Source organism: Prunus mume, linkage group LG1 (assembly GCF_029339155.1).
Source record: "Prunus mume cultivar Tortuosa linkage group LG1, ASM2933915v1, whole genome shotgun sequence".
NCBI classification, from domain to species: Eukaryota; Viridiplantae; Streptophyta; class Magnoliopsida; order Rosales; family Rosaceae; genus Prunus; species Prunus mume.
The window spans coordinates 14,817,984-14,824,592 of record NC_142698.1 but is presented as its reverse complement, the minus strand read 5'-3'; the positions used below and the strand labels follow the sequence as shown (position 1 = coordinate 14,824,592).

Genomic DNA, 6,609 nt, shown 5'->3' with positions numbered 1-6,609 from the left:
ATATATACATACCTCAACAACAGAAAATCTGAGCTTCACATCAAAACATGAATACTGCAATAGAAGAAGAAGATTGAAAAATATATTGCAGTTTCTAGAAAAACCAAAATTTCTCATATTTAACTAGGATTTTAAAACAAAAACAATGTAGATATCAATGATGTAAAAAAAGAAGAAAAAGAATGCAGAAAAAATAAAAACTACAAACTACAAAAACAACAACAAAAACACAAACTAATTTTATAGAAACAAAAACTGCTCCGCAAAGTATGTGAAAAAACAAACATATTAATAAGTGAGGAACCAAAATGCAAAACCATGATGAAAGTACTAAAACAGAAACGGAAACTGCATTACAGTTTATGATCCAGTTGCAACACACTAACAAAATAAAAAAATCAAAGCCCTAATGAAAGTACTAAAACGGAAATAGAAACTGCAATGCGCTTTTCATTTTCTGCATTGCAGCTCCGTTTTCTACATTGCGCCGTTTTCTGCATTGCAATTTCTAATCAAGTTACAACCACACTAACCAAAAAAAAAAAAAAAAACCAAAAAGCAAAGCCATCATGAAAACAAGCAACTAAACAAAGTCAAAAAGACATATCCGTTGATGACAATTGTATCATTTCCATTAACTTCAAAAATCACACCAATATCCAATGATAAAACAATTTAGCCAAATGTAATTAAATGGAAACTGCAATGCAGTGTGTAAAACTACAATTCATTGAGTGCAAAACTACAATGCAACACATGTCTAGAAATTCACTAAACTATCTCTAACATAAGCAACCATAAACTGAAAAGGAATAAATATCTATTTTTTCTTTTTGGGTACGAGGAGACTAAAAGTCATTAAACCAAAAACACCAATGAAAAGTAACACAGACTAAATTTATTGCAAAGACCTTAATTGCACTGAAACAAGAAGACTAATATATTGACAAAATTCTTGTCCTTAAAGCATTTAAAAAATTCTTCCATCGACAATAAAATTTCTAAAAATCTAGACATTTTTAGACCAAAGATATGTTAACTTTTAAGACTTACCTTAGGATAATTGCACCAAAAAGTTAAAAAAAAAAAAAAACAATCCATAATAAAAAGCAAAAAATTACAATGCAGTTATGGGGAACAAAAACTGCACTGCAAAGTATGGGAAAAAATAAATATATTAATAAGTGAGGAACCAAAATGCAAAAACATGATGACAGTACTAAAATGGAAACAGAAACTGGTTGCAGTTTCCGTTTTCTGCATTGCAATCAAAACAAATTACCACCAACAATCACAGCACAACTGAAATTTATGATTTTGAAAGAAAAAAACCAACATAAACAAACAATTACACAAGAAAACAAAAATCCAGTGCAGTGCAAAAATGTTGAAAATGCATCAGAGAGATTCTCATTAGACTAAGTCATCACCCTCCGAAGAGTGCAGATGTCCCTGTCTATTTTATCGTCACTTGCCCAAACACAAACAATTCTCATTCTTATTATCAAAACCTTCACTTGCATAAAATCCAAACTTTCTAGCATATTAACAACTAAAGACAAGAAATTTCAGCAAAACCAGGCAATAAATTTGCTGGACCAGGGTTTTGGGCTAAACCCAACTCCAAAGTTTTCTTCGGCTACATAACAAAATCAACAATTCGGAAAAAAATTCAGAGAACAATAACAGAAACAGTGCAGTAATCATAAAGCCTCTTGCCTCAGAGTAAATTTGTGTCATAGAAATTAATCTCAAAGTATATTTAACACCATCACAGTCATAGGTAGGCATACTTCTTAATACTAGCCTTCAACAATGAAAACAAACACACAGCAAAACAATACAAGATGAGAATGCTTTGCAATACTGAGAATTGGCTATGAATCTCAAATTCGAAGTGATAGGTGAGAAACGACATGCAAGGAGGGTGCAGAACAGGAGAGGGTTCTAGACTTATGAGTTAGGGTTTCCACTTCTTTCTGATTGAAGAGAAGACGAGCACCAAACGACATGACCTGTGCCTTTTGGATTGAAGAGAGGGCGTCGTCGATGGAGCGAAGATTGAAGATGAGATAGAGGGCGTCGTCGTCGATGGAGTGAATAAGGAAGAGGAGAGAGAGATGGGCTGAGATATGGTGTAAAATTGTATTTTACCTTTATAATTTAGACAAGCCCAAATTCGTTGGGCCTCCTCTTTGGGCATATCCAAAACAGAATTTGATTCTTAGGTATTAAAACCCAAACAAAAATAATCTATGTCTCAAATCCTAATTAGTAAAGATTGTTATGTTTAATACCTAATTTTTCTCGAACATAAACACTTGCGCCACATGTTTCTCTGTAATTTACCTTTCACCTTTTCATTACACAACATGAGATGATGCTGAACATAAATATACTTTTGAATAGTTGCGATAATTTATTTTTCTACTTTGGGCATAATATTCAAGGAGAATAAGTGAACCAAAAGGGTCTAACAAAAACAGGAAAAATAAATAAAATAAAAACAATATTCAACCTTGTCTAGTCCTTCAACACACAGTCGTCAGCTTCACCCAAGCAACTCTGAGTGCCAATTCAAATCCACCATGAACCAATCCATAAGCTCAAACATAGAGCCCAATAAGATGATAGACCATCACACAAAAGGGTTAATTTTGGTCCAAAAGAGCAATTCAAGGATATGGTTCTCACCTAAAATGCTTTGGTGAGGTTGCAAAATCATCTTTGTCCTCATGCTCAAACCCTTCAACAATAAAAAAATAATGAAAGGAAATTTTCATTGTAATTCCAAGCACATGCAAGAAAGAACAAAGGCACCAAATTTTCAATCCAACATAATTATAGAACAAAGATTCAAACCTTTGCCCTTATGTCCTTGAGATTCCACAAAAACCCATGTGATTTCAATAAAAAGTACTAATGTTATTAAGCGGGTGACCTCAAACGCTCTTTAAGCATAATTAGTGAACTCCTACCCACAAAACAATAGTGAAATGTTTAAAAAGAAGAAATTTTCTGTTTTTTTTTCTTCTTGCATTTTCTTAGCAAACAAACAATTTTAATCCATTTTATGTTTGGGTGAATTTAAAGTACTAAATGTGATATGAGTTAAATTTACCTACCATTAAATACTCTCTAAAACTTGCAAAGTTGAGTAGTGTCAATAAGAGATTTAGAAGAACAAACATGAGCCCCCTTATATAGCTGCTTAATGGTAAAGACTGGCATAACTAATAGAGAACAGAATTAGCGAGTCAGACTGATCAAAGCATAAGCATACTTGTTTGTGCAAATAATCTCGCGGGAGAATATTCGCTTCTAGATCCTTCAACCTTCGATCTTCCTTCTCTCTCTTCCTCGATTCCTGTAAAAAAGACTGGAATAAATAGACCACACCCGGGGGTGTTGGCCAAAGGCCCTCCAATGCCTAAGTTAGTTCGAGTGTTTGTAGGAAAACAATAGCTAAGCAAAGGGTACGGAGTTGTATGTATGGTGTGAACCGAGCTGCCGGAGCCGTGTGTGGTGGCCAGAGCCGTGTGGAGAAAATATGGAGAGTGGAGAGGGAGAGAAAGCTTCGGGTATTTTTCTCGGGTTTAGGAGTATGTTTAGTTGTGAGTTTTTTGAAGTACCTTGAATGATGAATGAAGTAGGCTATTTATAGGAGCCTCGGGCTAGGGTTTCGTAGAGAATATGATGAGTTTATTATCTACTCAAATTCGTAGGGATCAAGTCGGACTTGATTATATCTCCTTATTGAAGATAATATCTGATTTAATGATATTATCTTCTCTTTATTGAAGATAATATCTGAATTAATGATATTATCTTCTCTTTATTAAGATAATATCTGAATTTATTATATTATCTTATTAAATAAAGATAATATCCTATTAATTAAGATATTTATCCCAATCAATTAATTGGCCAGATAAACTGGTTCAATTAATTAATTTAAGAGATAATATTCTTTTCCACGTGGCATGCCAAGATTGGAGACGAAAATATTTGCTCCACAAATGTCCCCACTTGCATGGCGCTTCGTGGCATGTAGGAGATGAAATTTTTTTCGGGCTCTCTAACCGTGTCCGGCGTTATTCTATGAGGTCGAGTCCTTTGCAGATCAGATTCCCAATTGGTGTAGCTTCTAACTATTGTTGGAGTTGGATTCCTAGTAGGAATGAGCTTGCGATTCCTCCTTGACCCGGGTGGTCCAACTTGTATAAATACAAGGCTTCTCTTCACTGTTTCTCACATCGCAAACTTAACTTCTCTACTTTCTAGCTTGAGAAAGATCTTGGAGAATTTGTATTGCTTGTTGAAGAGAGGAGTTTCTGTGCATCCCAAGGTTAGTCGAGCACGTAAATTTTTTCTTCGTCTTCTCTTTTTTGCGGCGAGGACTAGCTAGGTGGGACCAGGCTGGTTGTCGTCGTGACTTGCGGCCAAAGACAATTGGGAGCGGCGGTGGGCTGGTGGCTCTGAGCGACGATCAAGAGAAAGTTGGTGGACTGCCCCCTATTGAGGATGTCGAGAGATGGAAGTAGGATAGTCCGAACCTTGATGATACGCCTGCTGCACAAGAGGAGTGCACTGCCTGAACCTCGTTCAAAGAGGAAGACTAATGTCAAGTCTTCGAGAACTCAAGCTACTTCTTCACGGGCGAAGAATGTGTCTCAATTGAATAAGAAACCAAAGCTCCCTTTTGCTGAGAAGACCCAAGTAGTTGTTATTCCCGCATCATCTGCGAGGGTCAAACATCTTGTTGGTGCAGATAGCAAAAAGATTGGTGGAATGCGCAACATTAGGGATGTTCCCCTTAAACCTCTTGCTGATGAGTTTGGAGATCTTGATCTGCTTCGCGAAGTAGTCCGTGCATGGTCTAGCTCACCCGTTGAGAAGCAAAGAGGTGCAGATGCTCATCTCCAAAGTTCGGGTCGTTTGTATCAGTCGAAGAGTGGAAGTTGATCTGGGCGGTCTGCTTATCCATCCAACCATCATATTTCAGCTGCCGCTGAGTCACGAGCAGTCAAGCGTGGAGTGGATTCATCGTTGCTAATTCCTTTGGAAGTGAGGTTGGCAGAGGCTAGGAAAGCAATAGAGTCATTTGCCTGGGCGAAAGGCACTTCGCAACGTCTGGCTGATCCTAAGGTGGACAAGTCCACCCTTGTTAGGGATGCGGGCGTGTCGATATACTCAAGATGAACTTTCTATCAAGTCCATCCACTTATGCCTGAAAGCTGGTTGATCAAATACGTCAGGTGATGATCTTGGTACTTTCTCAAGTCTTTCCTTGGAAAAACAAAGGGAAGTAACATTTCGTCTCCTTCAAAAAGAGGTGGTGGTAGACGGGCGGATCAAAGGCGGTGGAGCTACCGAGAGTGTGGTCGATCAGCGAATCAAAAGTCCGCAGATTAAGGATCTCTGCTAGTGTCTCGGAGTATATGAAGACTATTTTATTTCTTTTCAGCTTTTGTAGTCTGCTATTTGTTTAGAATAATGGGTCTTGCTTGACCATCTTCTTTTTGTTGAACTTGGACGGTTAGTCACCTTATTATGGAAATTTCAGTTATTTTTTCAACTTCAATTTGCATGTTGTCTTGTGAACTACTTGAGTAACTGGCTTGTGTCTTGGTTGTGCCTTTCCCTTAGGATTTGGGCAAAAGCCAGGGTCCCCCTTGAGGACTTGAGCGTATTGCATTTTGAGAGAATGCTTAGAACGTTAGCGATCGTTGCCTGCGTCTCTCTTAGGACGTTGCTTATGGACAACTGTATGACTATCCTGCCCTCCTTAGGAAACAAATAGGAACCTAGATACCAACATTAGGAAATTCATGGCACACCCTGTAGCTATCTTAGGATGCCGCTTTAAATGTCTGCGTCTCCTTAGGGACGTTGCTTATTGGCAATCGTTTGACTATCATGCATCCCTTAAGAAACGGATAGGAACTTGGATATTTCTGCAGAAAGCATGGAGACATCTTTTAAGAAATTCCTAGCGCACCCAACGTCTCCCTTATGAAATCGCTTTTGCGGGCTCGCGTCTCCGATAGACGTTTCGTCGTCGCCTGCGCCTTTCTTAGGACGCTTTTATGGCCAATTGTGTGACTATCATGCCTCTCTTAGGAAACGGATAGGAACAATACTTCCATTATGAAATTCCCGCACACTCTGCATCTCCCTTAGGACGCTTTTTGTGGGCTGCGTCTCGATAGACTTCTAGTCGTTGCCTGCATCTCCAAGAAAGCCGCTTATGGGCAACCGTCTTTGTTGTGGCACATTCGAATTTGCGTGGTTGCTTCTCTTCTTGAAATGTGTGACGCCACCATCGCTTGGGACTGAGCAGGTAGGAAGAAGCATCATGGATAATATGTTCGAAGGTGGCGGTGCATTCCACTGTCGTGGAATCTCCTTCCCTTCCATGGTGTCAAGTGTATAGCTTACTCTATCCCCAGACCAGCTGATTAAGTAAGGGTCTTCCTAATTGGGTTTCATCTTTTTAGACCCTTGTCTTTGTGCAATGATGAAGGCCTTTCTTGGCATAAGGTAGCCTGGTTAAAACTGTATGATCTTGGTTCTTTTGTCACAGTAAGACTTTAACTGATGTTTATA

General features: G+C 38.3%; 2 non-coding genes across 2 annotated transcripts; both read right to left on the bottom strand.

Annotated features, from left to right (window-relative positions):
• Nucleotides 1–1,392: 1,392 nt before the first annotated feature.
• On the bottom strand, nt 1,393–1,478 carry LOC148921103 (small nucleolar RNA R44/J54/Z268 family). Its single transcript, XR_016123454.1, has one exon. It is a non-coding gene; the product is annotated as a small nucleolar RNA R44/J54/Z268 family (small nucleolar RNA).
• A 238-nt stretch (nt 1,479–1,716) lies between these two features.
• LOC148921102 (small nucleolar RNA Z267) lies at nt 1,717–1,782 on the bottom strand. The gene has a single exon (XR_016123443.1). It is a non-coding gene; the product is annotated as a small nucleolar RNA Z267 (small nucleolar RNA).
• Between the last annotated feature and the right edge of the window lie 4,827 nt (nt 1,783–6,609).